Genomic DNA, 27539 nt, shown 5'->3' with positions numbered 1-27539 from the left:
AACTCTTTCTTATACTTGTGGCCATGGATTTGTTTCTCTAGTCTACCCAGATTAGGAAGTGTAAGAACAAAAAGGGAATAAAAGTGCCCGGCAGTGTCAAATGGTGTAAAACTTTAGATAAGCCTAAAAAGACCCTCAATGACTTTTGGCATCAAGGACATGGGTGGCCTGATCAAGGGCATCGTCAGCAGAGTGGGGCAGAAGCCACAGTAGAGGTGAAGGGAGTAGACAGGTGAGGAGTGTAGTAGACAACGAATACAGATTACCTTTCTCAAGAAACTGTGAGGAGGAGAGGTGGGATGATTGAGTGGGAGGTGAGGAATGTGAGCGTGTTTTAGCCGAGGAGGAGGGCAGATGTCTTACTAAGGTCGTCACACCCTTGCTATTTTAGGAGCTCCTCCCTCCACGTGACCCGGACGGCGTTCCGCGAGGGCCGGCCCTCGCGAGACTACATCCCCCAGAAGTCTCCGCGGCGTCGGTGGGCGGGGCCAGGGCCTGGCGCGAGCTCCCGCGGCGCGAGCGGAAGAGGGAGAGTTTCGCTGAGGCGGCGGAAGCTGAGAACTACGGCGCCCCCGGTAACGACCAGCCCCTCGTTTCCTTCTTTCCTTCCCTGCGCACCCCAAGCTTGGTTAGTCGCCTTTTCTTCTTTCCGGACAGCTGGGGCCAAGACTTCGTTTCTTCCTTGGTTGTTTTTTTTTTCTTCCTCACCGGACGCGGAGGGCGGGCCGGCGCCTGGGGCGGAGGTTACTGGGAAGCTTCCGCCCTTTGACCCTTGCGACCCCTGTGCCCTTGGGGTAGGGGGACCTGGAGTCCCTTGCTCCCCTTGGAGCAGCTTGCTTACTTGGGCCCTCATCCCAAATAGTCTATGCTAGGGGTGTTTCTTTCCCGGGTTTGACCAGTTGGGAGGACTGGGACCGACCCCTCGGAGATTCGGGGGCTTGGGGCTCAGAGGCCGCCCCACGACGGCCGAGCTGCTGGCCCCTTCCGGGACGCGAGCCTGGCAGGCGAGCCCGCCCCGGGTCCCCGGGCTACGGGCCCGGCGTGGCCACCCAGAGGGAGCGTGGACTTCCTGGGTGCCTTGGGCTGCCCTCGGAACACGCCAAGTCCCACCCCAGCAAGCTTTCCCCCGAGCCCGGGGGCCGGAGGCGCGGGCCGGCCACCCGAGGTCTCTGTTCAACTGACCGTTAACTGGAGCCTCAGTTTCTTTATCGGGAAAAGCGGGCATTAGGGTTCCCGCCCTGCTTGCTTCCCAGCGATGTCGGGGGGACTCTGGCCGAGCTTGGGGAGCCTGGGACAGGTCGCGGCCGCCGGCCAGTCTGAGGCCGTGGAATTTGAAGATCGCGGTCCGTCCTTAGGTGGCTCCGACGAGTTAACAAATCAGGTCGGAAAAAGTGTCTGGGGAAATAGAATGAGCACCCCCCCCTCCCAAAAGTTTTCATGTCAGGTTTTTGGAGAAGAGGTGACAGTATAGCCCACCTGTGGAGGCCATTTTAAAATGTGAACTCTCTTGGAGTTTCAACCTCTTCCAAGTGTGTAACCCTCCCCTCCACACAATGCACACGGCTGGTCCGTCTGCCCTTGCGCAGTTAGAACCTTCATCTTATCTCAAGACCAAACCACTGCCGTCCATGCTACTCCCATCAAGGGATCCCCACACACGGAGACCGTATAGGACAGGGGAGAGCTGCCCCGTTGGCTTTCTGAAACTAACTCTTGGTGGGAATTGAAAGCCTCGCCTGTCTCCCGTGGAGCGCCGGGTGGTTTCGAACTGTTGACCTTGCTGTTACCCCAAAGTGTAACCAACCACATCACCAGGGCGCCTTCATATCTCAGAAACCACTTAAAGACTCCTAAATGTGGTGGGAGCAAATACCTGTTATTAGCAGTTCCTGGCTATTTTTTCTACCCCCATTCAGTTACGACTCTTGTTCTAGCGCCAGTTCTAACAATTCTGGCAGCCGTTTATGAGTATTAACATTGGGGCTATATTGGAATATAAATAGCCAATATCTAATCTGGTGCCTTTTTCTGGTATGTGAACTTGGAGAATGTTAAGCAATTAGCGCAGTGTCTTATTTCCCGTGAGAGAGAATTGGGATTTTGCGATTTTTATGATAATCTGTGCTTATATTTATTCTGAAATCACGGTTGAAAACACTTAAATGTGGTTCAGAAAACTCAAAGGGGAAGGTGGTACAGTATGTTAGTTGAGTGCACAAAGTCTGATTTTCACGGCAGTGACTTTTGTTGTTTCTAAAAATCATTTTATTGGGGGCTCATACAACTCATCACAATCAAGTCAGAATTGACTATTTCAATAGCTATCCCTAACAAGTCCGAGTTCAAATTCGGGTGTTAGAACTTACTCACTGTGTGCTTTGGAGCAGGTTGGTTGACCTCTGAGCCTGTTTATTAATCGCTAAAATTGATCCATTAGCATTTACCTCACAAGTTGTCTATAAGGATTAAATGTGAATATAAAGTGTTTAGTAGTGGTTGGTGCTAGTAAAGCATCATTATTGTTGCTGCTATTATTAATGACTAAGATGATGGTTCTAATGATAATTTTAGATAAGTCTATTCCTGAAATTGCACTTGTTTGTAAAGTGAGGATACTTATCCTTAGCCCACATACTTTATATATAGCTTGAATGGTTGTCTAATAATTTAGAAGTTCTCAGATTGCAGGTTTTTTTTTCTTCAAGCAATTACATTTTATAGAAAGATTATATTACACTATTTGTCACTTTTAGACCTTCCCCGAATGCTGCTGTGTAAAGGTTGGATTGGGATGTGCTGTGTTTTTATTTTCCTGGAGATGCCAAGTGCTGTTTTGTACTTAGTTTGTTGAAATTGGATTGCTGCTTCATTCATAAGAATTCAGCTCTCTGCACATTGCAGTTTATAGCAGAACAAATATACTTATAACTCAGACTAGGATAGGGTTTTACTGAGGGAAACCATTTTCGTCATTCTCCCCTCCCCCCACCTTTTCATAAAGATAAAGTTAGACAGTTGGATTTAGTTATAAAATTTCAACCTGGTGAATAGGGTCAGGGAGACTTGGCTACCCTCATTTTTGAAGGTGAAAACTCTTAGTGACTGGTTGCTTTGATGTGTGAATATGCAAAAAATAACACTCAGATAAACCAATAAGGAAAGCCTACTAGAGAAGAATGAGTTGGTTATGGCAAAAATCTCAGGGTTAAGAATGAAATTGTATATTTTTCATTCCTTCACATGCCATGTTGACTACCAGATAGATGTCTGCAGATTCACATGTGGAAGTGTTTCTTTTTTTCCGTGTGGTATCCCCCAGCTATGTTTTGCCAGTTTCATTCATACTTTTAGTGTATGAAACATCAAGACAACTAGTCTTTCACAACAGACCTGAATACAAAGCAATTGAAATAGTCACCTTCGAGGACCTAATGTCGGGGGTTTCAATGGAGAGAAAATGTTTTGAGAAACAATGTACAAATGCGCTTTACAGAATTGATGTGTGTATGGATTGGGATAACAGTTGTATGAGCCCTTAATAAAATGTTTAAAAAAAATAAAAATAAAAATAAACAAAAAAAGAAATAGTCACTTCCATGAAAATCAACTGTGTGCTTTAAACGTGCTATTTTTCATTTATGCTTTAAACACTTGTTCTTTGGCTGCTTTTCACTTTAAGGGTTTTTGGAAAGCAGACTCATCTTCATCTGTAGCATGCACAAGAAATGGATGTTGACTTTAGTAATGATTGTACAGGAGCCCTGGTGCTGTAGTGATTATGCTTTGGGCTGTGATCCGAATGGTTGGCAGTCTCTTACCACCAGCAGCTCCGAGGGAGAAAGTGAGCCTTCTAGTCCTCTAAACTGTTAAAATCTTGGAAACGCACAGCAGGCTCCCTATGAGTCAGCTTTGACTCATGCTGTGCTTTTGGTGTTGAATAGTGCCTGGTAGGGACATTTTGTTACTGGGCCCATGGCACTCAGGCATGTGCATGAGTGGCTGTAATGTATTGTTGAAATATCTCAAGCTTTGGAATCATATAAACCAAGACTTGAATCCAGGCTACTTCCCAGACTGTGACTTTGGCTTATATAATCATTCTGAGCTCATATTCTCATCGTTTGTAAAATAAAAGATAATATTAACTCTGCATTACATGGGTGAAAAGATTAGAGACTTAAAAAAACATGTATAGAAATATATGTATACATATACACACGTCAGGCAAAAATAGCAGGTACTATTATTACTCTTAAATTTTCTATTTTTCTGGTAGTTGTAGATGATTTTGGTCACACATCTATATTCCCTTCACGGTTCACATGATCTGCATATTTCTTTGTGAGGCAAGGTTAAAGTTGTTGACTAACCGTGGAACCCTGAAACACAGCAAAGCTAATTGGTCAATATGGAGTTTGAATCTGTGACCCTGTCCTCATTAGCTCCATCAGTTAACGAGTCACAAAATATCTTCCCAGAGTGAATGAAAAGATGGATGTGTTTTTGATTCAGCACTCATTAGGTAGATACAGCAGAAGTAAATGAATTTGAATTCGAAATAAAGGTAAAGAAAAATAAATATAAAACTAAGCTTTACACTGCATAAAACTGGTGACCTCTAACATGATCTTTGACAACTACAGTCCTGAACTATAGATAATTCTTTTTGTTGTTAAATTGTTTTTGTTGCAGACTTTCCACCTATAAAGAAGTGAGAAGAAATGGAACTAGGCTGCTCATGTTTTGAAAGAGAACCATAGTCTGCTATGCCACCCACTAGGAAATGTGCTCATAGCTAGTGGGGAAAGCATTTAGAATTCTCCATTAATGAGCCCAGCAGGATGGATGAAGTCTGGATAACTCCTAAGAGCTTATTGAATTACAGAGAAATTCCAGTTGTCAGAGCATTAGATAGAAGAGAAGTTATAGGGCGTTGCTCAGCAGTAAACCTTCATTTGGAGAGAGTTTTCTTCCCCCTTAATAAAACATAGACCAGTTGCTCCCAGTCTTGTCCCTTTCTCACTGTCATGCTAGTCTTCTGTGTAGTTTTCCATCCTTCACATTTACTCTCGTGTTACTCCTGTATTTCTCTTTTTTTATGCCAAATATGGCTGATTTGGGACTTAGGATGAAAACAAGAAATACTGTTAAAAAGAGCAGATTTTGGATGTATTAGTACTGTGAGGTTTTCAAATAACACAGTTTAGCCTATTAATGTGATGTTGTGGGTTTGTAGAACTGGCAGGTAACTGACAGTTTATGACCCACTGTTCTCTCTATCTCTGGTGATCTTTTTTCTAACTCTTGTCTGCCTCTGACTGGCTTCTCAGCGTTTTATCCTGTTATATTCCCCTTTTGTCACTTATTTTCACAAAATAGTTATTTTCATGTTTTCATTTTTTTCTCTAGATTATAAACTTCATAACTACAGATTACATGCTTCATCTTTATGTCTTTGGTACCATATATATAGGTTGTAGTCAGTATATAAAGGAAACATTAAATATTCGTGGAGAATGGAACTAAAAGATACAGGAATGTTCCATGAGTCTTTTTAAATCCTTTTGTGTTTGAGATTAAGTTCTCTAAGTAGAGACTGCCTTATTTAAACAAATCAGGTCAGTTGCATTGTCAGGTGCAACCTGCGTTATTGAGAAAAGCACATGTGTATGGTTAATGTAGAGCTGCTGAAATAACGAAAGACATTTTTCTGGTTTTTGTTTCATAGCAAGCAACTCCAAATCTTAGTGCTGTAAAACAAGCTTTTTATTTTGCTTATAGGTTCTATGGGAATTCAGATAGGGCATTGTGGAAATGATTTGGTTGAGCCTTAACTGGGAAAACTCAAAAGCTGGTGGTAATAGGTGACTGACAGCTAGATATGGAGACTTGTCCACTTAGCTATGGGGCAGTTGGTGTTGGCTGTCCCTTAAACACCTACATGTGGCCAGTCCATGTAGACAAATTTGAACTTCTTCACGGTGTTCCATATACTTTCAAAAGAAATAACCGTAGTTTGTTTGTATGGTTGGTAATTTTCTGCTTCCATCCCAAATAATTATTTCAAACTCTATGATCTGCTGTCCCCTTGATATATTTATATTTTCAATGACCGTGAAGTCATGTTGTAGACAGAGAACCAATGATTTATTAAGTCTCTAAGACTAAGCTGGAGAGTTTAGATATGATCTATAGGTGACCAAATCTGCTGAGAATCAAAAGGTACAACCTGCTTATAAAAGTTGTCCTGGCAACTTTGTATGTGGGGTAACCTCAACTAGGAAGGAGGTAGCTGGAGAGTATAGTCCAGTCATGTGTAAATAGAGCAGTTGTGAAACAAGGAACAGTAAATACAGTGCTGGATGAGCTGAAGAGTTAGAAAATCTGAAAATTTTGAGCGGGGCATGACAAGTATATTGTGGTGTCATTGTTAGTGATAATACTGGAAAAGGATCTCAAGATAGGTCTACAGAGAAAGATAATGAATTCAGTTTCCAATATGTAAAGTTTTATTTTTGGACAATTTAGTAGTTTAAAAATATGATGTTTTAAAAATAAAGAATTTATTAATCTAAACCACTGTGATCACTTTTAAGGTCATCTGAGAAGCCACATATTTGTTCATAGCAAGTTAAAAATCAAAATCTCTGCCATTCATTTGCTTCTCATAGCTACCCTGGAGGATGGGTAGAACTGCCCCTGTGAGTTTCCTTGACTGTAACTATGGGAGTAGAAAGTCTCCTCTTTCTCCGTTTTGAACTGCTGACTTTATGGTTAGCAGCCCCAGGCATCACCACTATGGCACCATGGCTCCTAAATCACCGTGATCACTTTTAAAGTCATCTGAGAAGCCATTAATTTATCCTTAGCAAGTTAGCTTTGGAATTTCTCCAGTTAGAGCCATCCAAGAAAACCACTGTTATTACTTGATGTTGATAGCCTTTGTTCCAAAAAACTTATTTTGCTTGATCACCCATCTTATTTACTATACTTGTTTCTAAGTGATATATGGTAGTTTCTAAAAATTAATATGTGAGGACAATGTTTATTACCAAGGAGGATATTTAAATGGAAATCCTGATTGTTGAGAACATTAAAGTCTTAAGCTGTGTTAGCATCTTTGGGATTAGGTGCTAGTGTGCTCTGGTTAGGGGAGTGGATGCTGGAGAGCCTAGCTTTGAATTCTTTCTTTAGTATTTATTATTCATATTAAATGTGTATCTTGAGCACGTTATTTAACTTGTCTGGTTTCCAGTTTCCTCATTTGTAAAATGAGGATAATGACATTTCATTATGGGATTGTTGTGAGTTTTAGTTCTTGGACTTAGAACAATGTCCGGAAAAATTCAGCACTCAGTATATACAGGTACTCCTTGAATTATCACAAGGTTCAGTTTTGACATAAGTTGAGTACCTCAATCTCTTATTTTCATTATGACTGCATTTTATTATCGGTATCTTTATAAATCCAGCAGTATTTTGAATAGTAAATTATAAAATTGAATATCTGTGAGTGAACATCTGAGAATAACAGCAAATTACTAACTGTAACATATTACTAATAATAAGATGTAAAAACAAAACAAAGCCAGACAGATGGTGGAGGTATAGTTCATTATAACTTAAATATGTCATACGATGGGACTACCTGTATTATGGCAGTTATTGATACAACCACCACTTTATTTTTGTTTGCTTGTTTGTTTTAAAAATCAGTTATGTTTCTATGGAATTAATTATGTTTCATACAAGTAGAGCTATATATGGACAAAGTTTGAGCAAATAAAAGATTAGGCATGGATTGCGGAATGTGGTTTTCTAGACTGTTTAGACTCCAATTTAATGGGAGAAGAGCAAAAAAAAAGACTCAGGTTGAGTATTAGGGAATATGCATAACAAAGGACTGTGAGGAAGGAAAACTAAACCCACTGCTCGAGTTGATTACCATCCATAGTGACCCTATATAGGAATTCCAAGGATGTTACTTTTTACATTCGTAGACAACCTCATTTTTCTACCTTGGACCAGCTGGTGGGTTTGAACCACGGACCTTGTAGTTAGCAGTCCATTGCTTACTGTGCATCTCCACCAGGGTTCACTGGAAGAAGAAATATGCTGTTTAAGAGGCAGAGCAAGATATTTTAGAGAGCAAGAAAAGGATGTGCTTATGCTGGTATATTGTTACCTTTGTTTGGTGCCATTGAGTATTGAATCAGACTACCTTTTGGACTTTATAGGCTGTTGTCGTTACAGGAATAGATCACTAGGTATTTTCTCACGGAGCCGCTGAGTAAGTCTGAGCCGCCTTTCAGTTAGCAGCTGAGTGCTTAGCTATTCCTCCACCTTAGTTACTGGGGTAGAGGCCGTATTAAGTAACATTAAGTTGGACTGTTAGTAGCCGAGATTTCCAAACAATAGAGGCTGCAACTTGATAGAAGTTCATTTCTCAATATCAGGACTTTCTTGAGGTAGACAGTTTGGGGCTGGTATCATTCTCCACTTAAGCATCTTGCTTATTGCTCCACTGTGCATGGGTTCCACAGTCACCTTACAGTCTGAGATTGGGAGCTTCCAGACTTTTCATTCATATTTTCAACCAACAGAGAAGAGGAAGGGAAAACAACACATTTTCCTTCCTTTAAGGATACTCTCTAGAAGATTCTAGACCCCTTTAAATCAAACACCATTGGTGAAACTATCATAAAGCTACACTTTGTAGCTGGAGAGTGGGGAAAAGTGTATATATTGGAGTGGTCAGATGCCTGGGATTAAAGAACAGAAACCATATTCATAATCTTGGTGTAGCTAGATTAGTAGTTGTCAAGGTAGAGTTAATTGTGTTTAGGATAATTTAATTCACTGTTGGTAATTGATAGTTTCCATAACTATGAACCTATGAATGCAAAACTACTGAAATTATAGCAAGGATACTAAGTTGTGTGTGAACCTTTCCTGAGTCTTTGCTTAATCAGGAATATCAATTTCACATGAAAAAGATATATAACATATATGTATTTCCTTATTCAGCATAAATGTTGGCTATAATTCCTTCATAGGGTAACAAAGTGCAGTAAAATTGAAGGTAAATAAGTCCATGGTGTTCTTTTTTTGTTTCAAACCTGTAATTTTACCCAGCCTTCATTATACTCTCCAGTTTGGTTGATTTTTGGCCAATGTTTTTAATCTTGCTCTATCCTTTTATATTATTACACTCTCACTGCTGTTAATTGTACTTCCCAAAATAGATAAATGAGCAAATTTAATTAAATGTTATTTGCACTGTCTCTTGATCATTAATGAATTTGTAAGTCAGCTTAGACCTATAATCTTCCTAGTATTAAATTTACTGAATTCTTTCTTTCTGTCTACTCAGTTGGAAATTACTTGTTCTATTTTATAAACTTCTGTATTTTGCATGTTTATGCTCTTTTAATATTAGAACGGTTTGAAAGTCTCCCCAAAAGGGGTAAGGAAGCTTTTTATTCCCCTTTCAGTTGAAAGTGTTTTATTGATACATTTTTTTAATGAATTACAATATATTTAAGATTAAAAGTTCATATATGTAGTCTAGCTGGCTTTTGTTTCATGGAAATTCTTTAATATTGTCATTTAAAATTATTTTCTAAATGCTTTTTTGTGTGCTATCAACAGATATATAGCTTTAGATGAGACAATTTAAGTGTTGAGTAGTGAAGAATTTATGTAATAAAATATAGCGAGTAGCTCTCTTGTTCTACTCTTTCCCATTTCTCCATTTCTTCCCAAAGCTAACTACTTTAATTTTTAAAGGGGGTCTCCTCTGTCACTTACATATACCTGTATCCATAATACTACACGCATAGGCTATCTTTCTGTATTGTTCTAAAATTATCAGGGGGCCTCAAAAATTCAGGGACAGTTGGAGTGAAAAGATTAATTTTCTTCCACAGCTTTTTGAAGCCTCCTCCCAAATACAACATTTGCCAATTAAACTATACACTTGGAAAAATTTAATTTCCTTTTATATAGGTTTTGGATATTTCTTTTTTTAAAAGATCATTTTATTGGGGGCTTTTAACAGCTCTTAAAGCAATCCATACATTAATTGTATCAAGCACATTTGTATATATGTTACCATCATTATTTTCTAAACATTTACTTTCTATTTGAGCTCTTCGTGTCAGGTCCTCTTTTTTCCTTCCCTCCCACCCTTGTGACCCCTTGATAAATTATATTTTATTATTCGTATTTTACACTGACCACTGTTCCCCTTCCCCACGGTTTCTGTTGTTCCTCCCCCTGGGAGGGGCTGTGTGTGTGGTTATGTGTCAGTCATTACAATCAGTTCCCCCTTCCTCCCCACTTCTCCCTATCTTCCCCTTACCCTCTTGGTATCGTTAACTCCCATTTCTGTACCTGAGGGGCTTATCTGACCTGGATTTTTTGTGTCATGGCTGTACCAGTATACAGTATTGTGTGTTTCATTGGTGCTACACTGCATCCTGATTGACTCATCCCTTCCTTGTGACCCTTCTGTGAAGATGCCCCATTGTCTACAGACGGGTTTTGAGTCTCTGCTCTGGCTCCCCTCGTTCTCAACAATATGTTAGTTTGTTTTGGGTATTCTGATGCCTGTTACCTCATACCATTGACACCTCATGATCGCACAGGGTGGTGTGCTTCTTTCATGTGGGCTTGCTGCTTCTCTGCTAGATGGCCGCTTGTTTAACTTCAAGCCTTTAAGACCTCAGACACCATCTTTTGATAGCTGGGCACCATCAGCTTTCTTCACCACATTTGCTTGTGGGTACCGTTTTGTCTTCAGCAATCGTGCCCAGAGATTGAGCATCACAGGTTGTTTGAACAAAGCGTTCTTGTGTTGAGGGAGGGCTTGAGTGGAGGCCCAAAGTCTGTCCACTACTTCAATGTATTAGCATCTAAATAAATGTAGGTCAATTTGTAAATATATTTTTATGAATTAATATATTTACATATGTAAACACCTATGTTTATACCTCTATCCATAGCTTTGCTTCCAGTTTTGGATATTTCTTTTGAAATTTTCCATTTAAAAAAATTCTGTACTGTGTCTGTGGACCTATGTATCAGTACATAAAGAGCAGCAGCATCATTTTTCATGACTGCATGATTTCTTATAGAGTGGATGGATGTCGTACCATCATTTATTTAACCTGGCCCATAAAGAGGGGCATTACGTGGTCTATACTTTTTTACTATTAATAAGCAGTTCTGGAATAAGTATCCTTGTAGAGGTTCAGTTGTTTCATTATGACAAATTCTCAACATTGCTAGGTCGAAGACCTTTTGATAAATAGAAAAGTTAAAAAAATATAAAAATGCTTGTGATGCTATCGAAAATTAGACTTCCATCAACAATGTTTAAGAGTACTAATGCAGCTACTTTCACAAAGTAGGATCTTACTGCTCTTTTAAAATCTTTGTGAGTTTGAAATTATCTTTACTTTGTCTGTCTTTGCTAGCTGATGAGGTTTGCTTATCATGTCCATCCCTGCATCTATTCACTCTGTGCCATTTGTATCTCTGTGTTCTTGATCATTTATATTCTTTACTTCTGTGTCTTTTTGGATACTATGATTAGTAGGTGTATCTTTCCCCTCAGTCTAGTGCAGCGGTTTCAACCTGCAGGTCATGACCCCTTTGGGGGGTCAAACGACCCTTTCACAGGGGTCACCCAGTTCATAACAGCAGCAAAATTACAGTTATGAAGTAGCAACGACAACAATTTTATGGTTGGGGGCGGTCACCACAACATGAGGAACTGTATGAAATTGTTGTGGCATTAGGAAGGTTGAGAACCACTGGTCTAGTGCATAAAGAACTGAAAATGAGGAAAGATAGTATTTCTCTCTTATTTTTGTTCCTGAGTTAAAAAAAATTGTGTTTATGTTTATTTTCACTGCATATTGTAGGTAAATCAATGTGTTAAAATCTTAGTATTTACAAAATGAGGTAATGAAAATTAAATGCCTAAAATCTGTAGCTATGAAAGAAATGGTAACTATTTATTTTTATGAAACAGACTTGTATTATTATTTTCCAGGTGAGGCTGCTGTCTATCAAAAAGACTTTTTAACAGTTTGTCATCACACACAATCTATGTATCCACTAGAGCTTTTTATTCAAAAAGCTAATGTCAGTGATTCGGTAAGCCGGTTGCCTGTAATTCTGCTTATTATATTGAATTTGAAAGTGGAAATTTCCTAAATGATTGATTTTAGTATTGTGTTAAGAACTGGGGCTAGTTAAATATTGGAATTATTTTTCAAAGTTGAATATGTTCTGCTAGTTTCATTCCAGTATAAGAACTGAAAACTAACATCTTCTCAACTTCTGACTTGTTCTAGCTCTTAGGGAATGGCAAAGATGCAGTGTTATTTCAAGGATTTGATAAACGATTCAAGAAAATTTGATAGCCAGTTAATTTCTCAAGAAAGTATAATAATGCAGAATGAATAATGCTATCAAAGAACTTAGACATGAAGAATAACTAGAGATATCATGAAATTGATTTTTTTTTAAATATTACCACAGATGTTTATTTTTAATTTAAAAATCCCGCCCCCCTGCCAAAGACTTACAATTGATATAGCATGCTATTTTATTTTATTTTTGAGAAGGGAGAAATCCCCAAATTTAATTTTATTATAACATGCTATTTTGTGAGAGGTTTATCTCATGCACATCCTCTGATCTTTTCTGTCTGCCTGGCTTCTAACTCTAATGTTGCCAGTGACAACTAGGAAGCCGATAGGAGGATGAAGGCTTTCGTAGTAACCAGATTGGCCATATCACCTGTCAAAAGAAATGGTACTGGTGACTTACAGAATTTTCTTTTAAATCGTTTTACATAACTAGACATAGTGAGAAATAGATGTTCATGTTACGAGGTGAATTTAAGCTTTGTGTTCTCAACTTAAATCCAAGGATGAGAAGCCATAAACACTGATGGAAAGAAGTTGGCTCTCCTTTAATGTTTTTTGAGTCACACCTCTGCTTATGGTAGTATCAGGAAGCTAAGTGTTGTTTGCATGGGTAGTGTGAATAAAGCAAAACCGAACCTAGTGCCAGCCAATCGATTCACTCATTCACCCTGCATGACAGAGTAAAACTGCCCCATAGGCTTTCTAAAGCTATATTCTTTATGGAAGTGGACTTTCTCAGAGCAGATGGTGGATTTGGGTTTGAACAACCGACCTTTCGATTAAGCAGCCAAGTATATTTAATCATCATCCATTCCAGTGTGAATAATCCCTACTGTGGATGGAGTTGATTCCAACTCAGTAGTGACCCTATTTAGGGTTTCTGAGACTAAAGCTCTGTCACTTCTTTCTGTACAGGGCTGGTGGTTTGAAAGCCCAGTATGTGGCTGGTAGCCACCATTTATCCTGTAGTACCACCAGGGCTCCTTTATAGAGTGAATGGAGGCTTAGGACATCACTGTGTTTGACTCTGAAGTTGCCCAGACATCAGAGCAAGTCAGAGCGAGTTTTAATCTTGGCTATTTAAAATCTCCTTGTACCTGTCTTATTAGGATTTTTTTTTTCCCAAGAAGAAACTAATTTGCAGTTGGCTATAAAGAGTGACATTGTATCTGGGAAAATGCTGTACTAACACTCTGCACTGTCCCACAAGAGTACTTCTGAACTCCCCAAACAGTGCTGACAATCTCTGGCAGCCTGTGAATTGTTGGCCTGCAGTTTCAGAAGATGGACAGCAGAGTGAAGTGGATGTGTGTGCGTTGCAGAGGAGATGGGGAGGAAAGGAAATGAGAGAAGAGCAGATCACCTCTTAGGTTCTGTGGGCAAGTTGAATAGAAGCTCTCCTACTATGACTACGAAATGGCTAGAGCGAGCATGTATGTTTTGGTGGGGTTGGAAATAGTGCGTTCCACGGTGTTATTTTTTATTCTATCATTAAGATTGTAAGACTAAATGTTCTGTTGATGAGGGTATGGATCTGATTGAATGAAACATTTTGAGGAGACCAGAAATATCATTTCATGACAGGAAATGAGACCAAAATGACCAAGGTAATGAGGATGGGCTTATCTTTTCCACAAATTGTTGCAATGGTAGTGAGGCCAGTTGGCTGAGCCTTTTTCTCAGATAAATTCTTCTCATTTCATGTACAAACACACATATACCACCAGCTATGCACTGATATGATTTCAAAATAAATTGCCAACTCTAGCAGTCTTTGTCAAATATCAAGGCATGCATTTCTGGATTATTTGGCTCATGGAGTAGAATTTTATGTGAGACCAATTAAGTTATGGCTCAATTCTTCCTTTTATTATAAAAGTGACTATAGTATATATATGTATAGATAGTGTGTGTGTATATATATATATTTGATTGCTCTCTCTAGGCATAATGGCTAATTCTGAATATAGGATTGGATTTGAAGCACATAGTTTTGGAGCCTATCTTCCTTGTTGATCCTGTTTTTGGTTAAATAATTCTGCTTGGGCATTGACCCATTAGATCCGATAACCATTGGATTAAAAGGTATTAATTTAAAAATTGCTTGCTGTTTTATCTTCTCTACATTGATGTAACATTTATAAAAAGAGATGCCAGGGCTGGTGTGGTGACCTAGAGGTACTAATAGTATCACTTTTCAGTAAGTAAGGTTCAGCTTTGACTCTGCATTACGCAATAGCATGTTGGCCTCTAAAACTGTTGCTGACGGGCCTAAGTTAAATACAGTTCTTTGGGCAGAATCTTCCACTATTTACTGACATTAAAATATCTCCAAAACACTATTTCCAAACTGTGCTATTTGAATTATTACCTCTTCCTGCTGTTCAGATGGTTCCCTTTATTTAAAATGTTCACTCTTGTGTTCTTTATTTAAGAAACCCTGGTGGTAGAGCGGTTAAAACTAGACTGCTCAGCAAAAGATTGGTGGTTTGAACCCATCAGCCTTGCCACTGGAAGAAAATGTGGCACTTTGCTTCTGTAATCATTACAGCCTAAGAAACCTTATGGGGCACATCTACTCTCTCCTATAGGCCAGTCACTTTGAGTTGGACTTGTTTGGATGCAGTGAGTTTAGGTTTTGGTTCTCTGTTTGGATATTAACTTCTAAAGCCCTAACTAACTCTAATTTCCCCTAATTATGATGTCTTTCCCAACCATTGCAGGTCCTGACTGATATTTTCTCAAGTCTCTGTTTGTTTTTTTTTGCTTTCTCTCTTGTAGGACAATTATGTACTACCTTAAAGTCCTTTAATTTTTTTTTTCAGATCCTCCCAGTTAGATAGAGACAATTTAAGGCAGACGGTACATTTTTATTCATGGGTTTTAAGACATTGAGAAAACTGCATGGGGGCCACATCTGACCTCTTCCAGCTTCAGTGTGGAGATACTTCATCACCACATTAGCCCTAGGCCAATTGTGCCACGGCAGAGGTCAGACAGACCTCTATGCTGCATCCTTCTTTCCCTTACACTATAGAGACATCAACCCTTCCTCTCATGGCACTCGACTTCTCTTCTTGGTTTGTTAATTTGTTGCATTGGCCACACAGAACTCAGACAACACTCATAATTATAGGGGTTTATTAAGGAAGTGAAGAGGTTACCACCGGCCAGGATTTGAAAGCATTAAGGATACAGACATTGGTCTATAACACCACCTCTCCTCAGCCAACTGTCAAGTCTTTCTCTCTGGTCCTCAGTCTCTCAGCCACATGGTCCTTTGACCTCTACCTCTATGAACCAGGAAGCCCACCTGCTACTCTGTCTCTTGATCTCATAGTCTTGGTGCTGTTCCCCTGTTCTTTTCCCATGGTCTCCTTGGCTCAGCCTCTGGTCTTTTCCTGCTCCATTTTAGGCAGGGATCTCAAATATGCTCGGCTGTCACCTCTTCTTTCTTGATGGGAATTCTCTCTCTCAGATAACTCTCTTATAAACAGAAATGGCAATTATGAATCCCCTCTATTAGTGTTTCACACATCCTACATACGTAGTCCCAACCAACCATTTGGTGGGAGTTACAGAGATAGGGATAGAGGAGCTATATTAAGAAATTTCATGTCCATAGCCATGCAATTTGTGTTCCCACTTTATAATATTTACTTCTCATAGCAAAGATCTGTATTACACACACACACACACACACACACACACACACACACACACACACACAAAATCAGGCCTTTAAACATTTTGTGGGAAACTGGGATTAAAACATAATAGAATTCTTCCACAATTTGTGGAAAAATTTGTATTTGTTTGACAGAAAATTCCATCACCTAGTTTGGTAGCTTTTACCAGTCTTTAGCATGTACATCTCTTTGGTATCATGAGAATACTAGATTGGCTGCAGTCTAAGTTTGCTGTCTAATCTAAGCCAGAGAGCTGTGTTTGTTCCAATAGATTATTTTTTGAAGACTTCTGTAGCACCCTGTGCAGTCTATTCTGCTCCTTAAAGGAATAATGCTCTGAAGTTATTATTATATTCTAAATTAATTATTTTCTTTTTCTTGAAATGTGGATTAGTAAACTTTCAACCGGCATATAAGATAAACTCATTATCTAATGTTTCCTTTGCCTGAAACTTGCTGCATTTGGTGTCTTGATATCTCACCAGCCACATTCACACTTGCTGGCATAGCTACACGGAGAGGAGGGAGGGAGAGGTGTAGGTTATCTCTAACATACCAGCGCCGCCCACTCCTTTTAGTATTGTTCTCTTTTGTTGGTATTGGACTTGTGCTTTTTAACTATTTTCTGCAAGGAAATGGGTTAGTTAATTTACCCCATCAGAATTTTTAGAAGGCATGCTTGTTTTCTAGATTGTCTAGTGGTCTGTACTTGGAAAATTTACCCAGTCATGTTAGCTTCAGTCTTTGGATCTTAAAAGAGTAAAAAAGATCAAGTTGAATGCATATCAAGTTTGATTTGCTGCATTAACACCTGATCCATTTGAGCTCCTTGATTGCTGTTTTAACCTGGGATAGACCCAGAAGAGGAATGAATTCCAAACAATTATAAGGAACAGCCCATCTCCCTGTGTACTAGGGTGAGACAGATTTAGGAAGGCATTCTTCTTCCTCCGCCCCCATTTGCAGAATAGGAAGCCAACTTTTCTCTCTACCTTTTCATTAAATATTACACTGTGATTGTTCAGTTGTATTAAAACTTTGATCTGACTGCTTTTGAGATGACCAGTAATAGATGCTAACATTAAACCTTACGCAGTTAAGTTGGTGAGTCTGGGGTTACCAGGTCAGTGGAGTATGAAAGAGACTAAGCTCTGCGGACTGTTTCCCAGCCTACAAAGCATGAAATCAGCTGGTGCCGATGCATGGCTGCCACAGCCAGTTGAATGCAAAAAAAGTTGGGGTCATGAATTGTGTTGTGAGGTAAACCTTTTTGATGCCATGGTTTTCTTTTTGCGTCTGTATTTGAGAGCTGCCAGGATTCTGCTGGAATCATGTATCTTGTATCTTGATACTTAGATTTTATATATGAAATGTTCTCCCTGTTGTCTAAGCTATGTTCTTTGTCTGACTGCATGCAGAGACAAAGGCTATCAATGTCCAAGGAAGACAAATACTAAAATGTTCTTAACAATATGTTCTTTTTAGCACTGTCTCTAATAATACCTTCTGCATTTGGTATTTCTAGTACAAGTTCCTTCTGTTTTTAGAATCAGATTTGAAACTATATTCTATATTTGGCTTTGAAGCTTTCTCCAGTCATAAGAACTGTGTTATTTAGCAGTTTCATTGGCTGTTGCTCCGGAAAGTTTGTGGGAAAATAGAATGAAAAGAAAACGAACTTTTCCCATGATCTTTTTGAAGCCCCTTTATTATATAAGAAGGATGGGATCAGGTCTCCCTATAGTTGGTTGGGGGCACTGGTAGGGAGTATGGAGATTATCTTTAGGGGGAATAAAAGGAAGGGAATTTCTCTCTTGACACCTGGTGAGGTTCTTTACCATATGGCTTTAAGGGTGAGGCAAGGTGAATGAGGAAGTTTCAGAGACAGTAGTGAATTATGATTGTCAGCACTTTTTAAATAGGGAAGGTTATTGGAAATAGGCATGCTCTGAAAGCATTTAAGTTCTCTCATTCTTATCCTAGTTGTTTTTCTTCATTTTACTGCAACAGTTGTTGAGCCTTCTATGGTTGCTTTGCATTTATACAGATTGTAAGTAATTTGTGAATATATACAAATTTAATACATTGTGAGACAGACCATCCTGCTGAGTATGAAGTAGTTAAATGCAGGCAGTTTGGAATCCTGACCAACACTTAGAAGCTGTGTGATCTTGACTACCTTAGGCCTGAGATTTCATCTCTAAAATTGAGATAACAATAGCTACCCAGTGGTACTGTAGTTGAAATCAAATGAAATCATATACCCAAAACACTTAGTACAGTCCCTGTCACATAGTAATTACACACTAAAGGATAGCCTATTTTTTTCCCTCTTTCTCTTCCTGTACTACTACTGTTGGTACTGCTCTAGCACGACTTCACTTTTGCTTGTAGAAAGAGCTAATGAAAGAGAAAACATAATTAGACATGGTTCACAGCAGCAGGTTTTGAAAAATGTGCCATTGTTCTCAGGCATGGTTTAGTAGATCTGTCTTAATCAAATAGAACTTCTATAAGACCTTTTATGAAAGACTGAATCTTTGTGTTTGTTTAAGGTGGCCTTGCAAATGAGCATAAAAATGATCTTAAAACATATTTGGTTAATACGAATCAAGCAGCCTTTCCATGAAATTAGGGAGTATCGAGAAGCATGAGTTCAAAGAATTGTCATTCCCTATTACTTACCTAATGCCATCTGTTCTTCTCCGAGTATGTTTCTTTTCGTGGACTCTTGAGGCAAATGCTTTTTTATGGTGTTATGAATTGTCATGGTGGACTGTTAAAATCAACTAACAAACCAAACCAAACCTGCTGCCATCAAGTCAATTCAGACTAAGATCAACTCTAGAGAACAGAAGAGAGCTGCCCTGTTGGGTTTTTGGAGCTTTAAATCTCTATGGAAAAGACAGCCTATCTTTCTCTCACAGAGCAGCTGGTGGGTTTGAACCTGCCGAGCTTGCAATTAGCAGTTCAGTGCATAACCCATTATGCCACCAGTTCCTTGGTATACTTTTAGAGGCACATTTGTGTGGGAATGGGCTGGAAAAGAATCACCCTGTCCTTGGCAAAACTGGAGATGAACATCAGTATGGATAGTGTATTTGATTTTGATACGCACTATATGATTATTTTTGCAGCACAGTTAACTTTCTGATTAAACTGTGCTTAGTTATTTTATCCTTACCATATGCTGGACAATGGAGTGAGGAAGTTATGATAGTGATTAAACTACTAGTTTAGTTGATTGGAGATCTGGGCTCTGATCTCCATTCCCATTGCAACTCTTAGATATATTCGCTGCAACTCTTAGATATATTCCTCAACAAGTTTCCTCATGGATTTATAACTCCAGATGTTACACAACTGTTCTTTGGTGGTCCTTTGCAGCTATATAAATTTTTTTTTAATCTTTTTTTTTTTTTACATTTTATTAGGGGCTCATACAACTGTTATCCCAATCCATACACACATCAATTGTGTAAAGCGCATTAGTACATCGTTTCTCAAAACATTTTCTCTCCACTTAAACCCCCGACATTAGGTCCTCATTTTTCCCCTCCCTCCCCGCTCCCCCCTCCCGCATGAGCCCTTGATAGTTTATAAATGGGTATTTTGTCATATCTTGCCCTGTCCGACGTCTCCCTTCACCCACTTTTCGGTTGTCTGTCCCCCAGGGAGGAGGTCACACACAGCTCCATGTAATCGGTTCCCTCTTTCCTACCCATTCTCCCTTTACCCTCCCTGTTTTGCCACTCACACCACTGGTCCTATAGGGCTCATCCGTCCTGGATTCCCTGTATTTTCAGTTCCTATCTGTATCAGTGTACCTCCTCTGGTCTAGCCAGACTTGCAAGATCGAATTTGAGTCATGGTAGTGGGAGCGGGGAGGGAACATTTAGGAACTAGAGGAAAGTTGTATTTCTCATCATTGTTACATCGCACCCTGACTGGCTCATCTCCTCCCCGAGACCCCTCTGCAAGGGGATCTCCAGTGGCCTACTAATGGGCTTTGGATCTCCACTCCGCACTCCCCCCATCATTCACTATGGTAAGATTTTTTGTTATGATGCCTTACACCTGATCCCTTCGACACCTCGTGGTTGCATAGGCTGGTGTGCTTCTTCCATGTGGGCTTTGTTGCTTCTGAGCTTGATGGCTGCTTGATTACCTTCAAGCCTTTAAGACCCCAGATGCTATACTTTTTGATAGCCGGGCACCATGCAGCTATATAATTTAAGAGATGTAATTTGGTAATCAGAAAATGCAGTAGTGACACATGTTGGCCACCAGAGGGTGAAGTCCCATCAGTCAGTTTATGTTCTGTTTCACCAGAATGTGGAGTCCTTGAAATTGAAGAGAACACATGGCTCTCTAACCATTGAATTTGTGTTCCCTCTTGCTCTTCTAACTTTATTTGTATTAACCATATTTCTGCTTTATCCTTTTCAACCTTCTGGTCGGGCTGGGGCAAACACATAGGAAGGGAAACTGGAACTAGCTAGTCTGAGATTTATCTAATTTTTTCCTTTGAGATAGTGGCTCTGAGATGAGTCATGGGTAACTTAATGAATGAATTCCAGGACCTCTCTCACTCCCAATCTGTGGCCTTTATATAAAATGGCTTAGTATTTGCACATAACCTGTGCACATTTAATACCTAATTCAATGTAGATATTATGTAAATAGCACTCTGTGTTCTCTCTTAGCCTTTGAGAGATCACGTTAACCACTTAATTGCAGACCACTCTCCCAACCCCCCTTTATTTTCCATTCTCAGATTGTTGAATCCACAGATGTGAAACCTTGGACTTGGAAGGCTGGCTGTAGCCTTACATGAATGATGCCCCCCCCCCCCCTTTGCCTCCCATGTACCTATTTTTAATTTTCCTTGTCATTTGACTATCAAATTTGTTAGGTAAGATGATGTTGATTCAAATGTAGTTTGGTATAAACTAAGAAAATCAATAGTTGGTATTATGTTGTTAGGTGCTGTTGAGCCGGCTCACAGCAAATCTGTGTACAACAGAGTGAAGCACTGCCTGGTTCTGCACCATCCTCACAGTTGTTCTTATGTTTAGCCCATCAATGTGGCCATCGTCAGTCCGTCTGTTGAAGGTCTTGCTATTTTTACTACTTGGTTTCTGTACTTAATTTTATTTCAGTTTTTAAAGACAATAGAATTTTCACTGCTTTGCGTTAAGTGTAAATAGACTGGAAATAAGAGATAGGTGGGTGCTGCCATTTTCCTTTTTCAGTTAAGGTATGACCCCTCTTGCTTAGAGTAGCTTGAACTTTTTATTTAGAGATCTATTCCCTCTGACAAATCTGTCAACGATCATTCTCTACTTGAACTGCTTTAAGCAAACTGCTGAAAGTAAAGAACTACATTTGTCCTACTGTAACTACAACTCCACTGACACCTTACACGTACTCTGGGCAGGTACACTCAGGGTAATAGCAAGCCAGCCAGGTCTGCCAGAACTAGGAGCTGAACTGATTTGAGGGGTATTTGGTAGTAAAGCAGCACAGGAAGAGTCATGTGAGGGTGTCAGCTTATAAGGGGGGGTTTTTGGGGTTGGGAATCCACATCACACAATTATGGTTGGAACCACACCAGGAAGAATAACTGAGTTGATGTTTGAGAGCTCAGGTAACCTGAAAAGGAACAAAGAAGGCACCGAGTCTAAGTAGACAATCTGAAATGAGTGACTACAGTGACAGAGCAACTAGGTGGAGAAGTTACCTGTGAAAATGGATTTATAACTCCAGATTTGATATGGACACAGAGAATAGAAGCCAACCAAGCAGACTGGGTAGCACATTTGAAGATTGTGTACATAATTTTGATGAGCCCTGGTTTTAACCACCACCCTTGGTGTTGATAAACATAGTCTGCTTGGTTTATCCCAAGCACTACATCTGTATAAGGTAAGGGAGTATACTGCTAAAAACTGTAGGCAGTACATATGGGTCTAATAGTTTCACACTCCTTGATACACATAGTCACAGATCTGCTCACTACTACAAGAGTTCATTCCACAGAAGTGGCTAGTAAAATTTTTGGCAGGCAATCTAACTTTCAAGTGCTACTAGAAATAGAGCCCAGTTGTTCCCTTTGGGCTTAGAGCTGTTGGAATTTACTGGCTTAGCAGTTAGAAAGAATGGAACTACAGTACTCTACCATTTTCAGCCTAGTTCATGACAACAAAGCAGAGATGTTAGGATTTCTGTTCAGAGGTTTACACTGCAAGTAACTGAACCTGATTGTGTATCTTAATATTACTGGGCTTCTGACCACTGAAATATGCCTTGGATCGATGGTGGTTTGGAGAAAATAGAAAGAGGGCCATCCATCATTCAGAGGCTCGCTTGAAGCTGGCTGATAATGCTGCTTTCACCAGGCAGCCATCTGTCTATCCATCCATCAGTAGGATGGAATGAGATTTAGTGGAACAGGCAGCCGTAACTCTGAGACACTTTCTGACCAACAATTGCAGCCCTGGCCCTAGTCTGACCACAAAGCACAGCCACTGGGGTTTGGTGGGATGTGGCAGCAAGTGCAGTCTCCTTCCTGTCACTGCCAGCAGAGCGTGTATTCAGTATGCGGCAGTAGTGTAGCCTTACTTCCCATACAAAATAAGGCTAAATTTGGTGTGGTACATAAGCAGCAAATCTGTTAGCTCCTGAATGTGTTGCAAATTGAGCAGATCCTTTGATGGAGAATTTTTTGTTTGACTTGAGGAAGAAATAGATTTCAGTTCCCTGGAATCCTACCACACAGTTTAGCTTTTAACCCGAATCTGATATTGGCAGGATGCTTTGTAAATGCTAATGAACCTGGAAAGCCACTTTTTTCCCTCAGTGGAAAACACTTCTGGAAATTCCTGTTTCATCATGGTAATGAGTGGTGTCAAAAATTTTATCAAGATTGTTAAATATCAAGAATTGACTCTGTTCTGTTTTTTTTTTTTTTTCATTTATCCTGTATTAGTGTCAATGTATTAGTGCTGATAGAAGGAATATGGGGAGAAGATTAGCAGCAAGAAGCTGGCTGGTCCCTAACATGGATAATTGTTCTCTCAGTCCTTGAATGCTAACGGTATCTTCCTGGCTGCTCTGTTTTCCCAGAGTACCAAACCTCTGGGAACGCCTCTGGTCAGGATAGCTATTGGTGTACATGTTGCCTGTTTGAGGACCTTCTAGCCTTGGCCAGGTTCCTGGACTGTTTTCTTACTTGTGGTCACTTCAGACCCCAACAGCTCCTGCTCTTTGTTCTGAAGCTTGGCCTTCCACTTCAGACTGGGGGCAGGGTTGAGGGAGCCTAATGTACCGGAGGTGCTTCGGAAATGAGAGCCTTGGATGAATTCCTGGGCCTATTGATCCACCAGCAGTTTATGCATCCTGACATTCATAATCTCAGTAGGCTGCTGATGTTCCTGATTAATGGGCCCAGGGGCTGTCCATCCGTCACTTCACATTAATTACTGAAGAGGTGTTTTTCCAGTGATTTACCTGACAGCAGGCTGTGATAAATACCCCTCAGCAGAGTGGGCAGTGATTAATCACAGGGCCACACCCCTCCCCCCAATCTCCTTTCCCCCTAACCACAGGCCTGTATCGGGACCTGACCAAAGCGTGCCCCCTCCCCATAAGCTATCTATCTCCATAATTGCTTGTGGATGCATATTTTTGGGACATGGGACCTGGCAGATAGCATTCTAGAATTTGTGCCAAAGATGATAAAAAATAAATCTTCCAAATAGGAAGAGTAACTAGCATGTTTTTATATGGGGCAGAGAAATGCACGTTAAACTGCCTTTATATTGTTTCTAAGAAATCTGGTTGGAATATTGCCTGCCCATCCTGAGTGTGTACTCACAACACTGATAGTCACTCTTCGAACTGTAAAAATAAATGAATATACAGCTTTTGTTTTTGTGTTATTTGTAATCTGTTTAGGGAGAATATGTGGGCAAATGTGGGAGATTAGAAAACACTTCAAGGTACTAATCTTGGGAGAATTAGAATAGAACAACACCAGTGTTCTGTTACTGACTTTGTGGCCTCAGAAAGTGAAATTTAGTTAAATACTTAAATACTTCCCATATGTTGGGCTCTTTGTTCAGCCCTGGAGATAAGAAGATGAAACTCAGCAGTTTAGTGCTTCTTGCTTGAGTTTCTCAACTATAAATATATATATTTATATATATCTCCCAGGAAGTTATTGATGAAATATTTTAAATTAGTTTTCAATTAATTTTAAGTTGTCCAAATTGTAATTTTTGCCTGGATATTTATTGGGTACCTTTATGCCTGGAGGGATATAAAAGCCTAAGAGAAAAGACTTGCCCTAGAGTATGAGGTGACATTCATAAATGAAACATTTAAGAATGTAAGGCAGTGAGTGTATAATGACAAGTGAATACCATAGCTAATGAATGCACATTAGTTCATAGAAGGTTGAAATCAGCGTGCCTTCAAATAGTTATAATGAAAAGTTAGTTTAGATAAACCTTTTGAACAGTGGTTCTCAACCTTCCTAATGCTGCGACCCTTTCATACAGTTCCTCATGTTGTGGTGACCCCCAACCATAAAATTATTTCGTTGCTACTTCATAACTATAATTTTGCTACTGTTTTGAATTGTAATGTAAATATGTGATATGCAGGATGTCTTTTCATTGTTAAAAATTGAACATCATTAAAGCACAGTGATTAATCACAAAAACAATATGCAACTGTATATTTTGAAGTAGTTATTTCTAATGACAAATAAATGAAATTTTGTCTTGAAGCAGGGTGTAACATGGGTAACAGTCTTCACTCCTGGTATTGTATGTGGGCATATCTGCATGTGGGCGTACCCGCCTGGAGATGGGTAGAGGAGCGGTGTCTTGGTTCCTAAGACCTTTGGAAATAATGTGTTTTCCGATGGTCTTAGGCAGCCTGTGAAAGAGAACCAGTGCTTTTGAAGGAACTAATGATGAGTTATTTAAAGTGAGAAATTGCAAGGAGAGCATTTCAGAAACTGGAATGAACAGACCAGCTCATTCTCCCTCACTGAAGGAGATGTTGAGAGTGTAGAAATAATGGTTGGATTCGTAGGTTGACACCAGATCCTAGAGAATCTTTTTTTGTTTTTTTATAGAGAATCTTGAATGCCAGTTTAGTTTATATCTTTTAGGATCGAAGTTACCAGGTTTTTTACAAACAGTAAAATTTACTGTCTTTTAAGAATGTTCTGTGAATTTTGACAAATGCAACAGTGTATATTAAGAGCAGAATTATTAATTTTGATGTATAGTTTTTATCTCTAACTTTAAAAGTATAATGGATGATGCTTTTGGTGGTGTAGCTAACAAATCTTTGCTTCATCCAATGTCACAAAGACTTTCTTCTAGAAATGTGATTTTAGTTTTTACACTAAGGACTGATTCATTATGAGTTAGTTTTTGCATGTGGCATGAGATATGGATAGTTCTTTTTAAATTATTGTTACACAAGTATTTCAAAAAATTTTAGCACCTTTTTTGAGTTGACTTTCTTTTCTCAGTCTCTTTACCCTGCATCTTTGCTGAAAACCAGTTAATCATATGATGAGTCTAATTCTAGATTCCCTGTTGTAGTCCATTTACCTATCTATCTGCCCTTTCTGCAGCATAACATGGGCCTGATTACTATAGTTTTATAGTAGGCTTTGAATCAAGTCCAATAAGTTTTCTCCTAACTTCACTGTTCTTTTTCTAAATTGTTTGACTATTCTAGTTTCTTTTCCCCTAACATATTCCTTTTTTTTTTTTTACAGGAAGTTTTTGTAATTCATGTTTTCTCAAGTGTATTTTAAAAGTCTCAATTTTCATTGTTCAGTGCTACTATATAAAACTATTTGTACCTGTCATTTCTCCTAACTTAGTAATTCATGTAGCTTTGTTGGCCTACTGCCCCCTTTTCAGGAAAAAAAAATTACTCCTTGCCCCCCTGGCAACGAAAACTTTTGTACCCTTAATCCAGAATAAAGTGTAGGCATCTGCTTTTGCAGTGCTCGCCCTGCATTGTTCCAGACCCCCACCTTCCATGTTCCAGCAATATTGCCTACTTTGGAAAGCACTGATACAGTTGATCATACAGTTAATTTGACTTCTTCTTTTACAATTTGAATGGCTTTTATACTTTTTTCTTGTCTTAACTTTTGGACTATTATCAGTATAGCATTGACTAGAAATGGTGAGAGTGGTCATCTTGCTTTGTTCTGAAAGCATTTAGTTTTTCATTGTCAAGTGTAATTTAATCTTTGATTTTATTTTTGTAGATATCTTTTTAAGATGACGAAGTTCCCTTTTATTAGTGTGCTGATTGGATTTTTAAAAAAATCATGAATACATGTTGAATTTTGTCAGTTTTTCTACTGATTGCTCACCACAAATTGCTGTTGCTAATCTGTTGGAGAAGGGAGACAAAGGCATTTTCTATTGGTTTGGTAGTCTCAGTTTTAAGTAGGTACTATTTTCCTGGGTCTCTGATAGGTCCTTTTCAGCGATGTTGACTTCTTCCTAGCAAAAGGGGCTCTTGTGGCTGGTTCTAGTATGAATTCTATCCCCTTTCTCCAAAAAAGGAAAAACCATACTCACTGCTGTTGTGTTGATTCCAACTCATAGTGACCCTATAGACTAGGGTAGATCTGCTCCTGTGGGCTTCTGAGACTGTAACTACAGGAATAGAAAGTCTTCTCTTTCTTCTGAGGACCAGCTGGTGGTTTTGAACTGCTGATTGTGGTGGTAGCAGCCCAATGAGTAGCCACTATGCCACCAGGACTCCTTTTTACCCTATCTGCTCTTGTCTTCATCTGAAAACCAGTTGATTTTCAAAACCTGGAGGCAACAGGATGTGTGACCCTCCCTTTAATAGTTATTTAAGGTCTTTTTTTTTTCCTGTAGTGATTGTGGGAAAGGATTCAGGTGGAACTCTTGCCTTTTCCCTGGGGATTGCCGTTCTCCCTTCCTGTGCCCTAGGTCTTCCTGGTGACCCTCCAGTGAAGTCAGAGAGAGGCCTGCACATGGGTTAGAGTTTTCCTTGTTGCTGTGGTTACTGAGGGTTCTTTGTGTTCTGGAAGCTCACAGTTGGCACTTAAAAAAAATAGTTGTTTATTATGCTGAGTTTTGTTTTGTTTTTACTGGCTTGTAGGATATCTGGTATGTAATACAAGTAAGAAGTGCTCATGTTCTACTACCTCTGTGAGATGCCTGACTTAGCTTAGATTTTGGTTAATTGCTTGTTCTCTAATCTTAGTTCTCTGAGAGGGTCAACAATTTAATTTTGCATGTTGTCCACCTTTTCTTTTTAAGACAGATGTGTGCATAAGAAAATGTGGTGAAGAAAGCTGATGGTGCCCGGCTATCAAAAGATATAG

At 39.4% G+C, this 27539-nt stretch overlaps 1 protein-coding gene across 1 annotated transcript in view; it reads left to right on the top strand.

The window, feature by feature from the left end:
- Positions 1-537: 537 nt before the first annotated feature.
- Positions 538-27539, top strand: part of R3HCC1L (R3H domain and coiled-coil containing 1 like) — a 95553-nt gene continuing 68551 nt past the window's right edge. Inside the window, exon 1 of the mRNA XM_004701013.2 lies at positions 538-575. The gene's annotated coding sequence lies outside the window, so the exon portion shown is untranslated. The remainder of the gene's footprint in view (positions 576-27539) is intronic.

The sequence above is a fragment of the Echinops telfairi genome, unplaced genomic scaffold (genome assembly GCF_000313985.2).
Source record: "Echinops telfairi isolate 266 unplaced genomic scaffold, ASM31398v2 ScPeMD7_70;HRSCAF=299, whole genome shotgun sequence".
In the NCBI taxonomy this organism is placed as follows: Eukaryota; Metazoa; Chordata; class Mammalia; order Afrosoricida; family Tenrecidae; genus Echinops; species Echinops telfairi.
The sequence above is the reverse complement of the archived record's forward strand: the minus strand, read 5'-3'. Positions and strand labels throughout refer to the sequence as shown.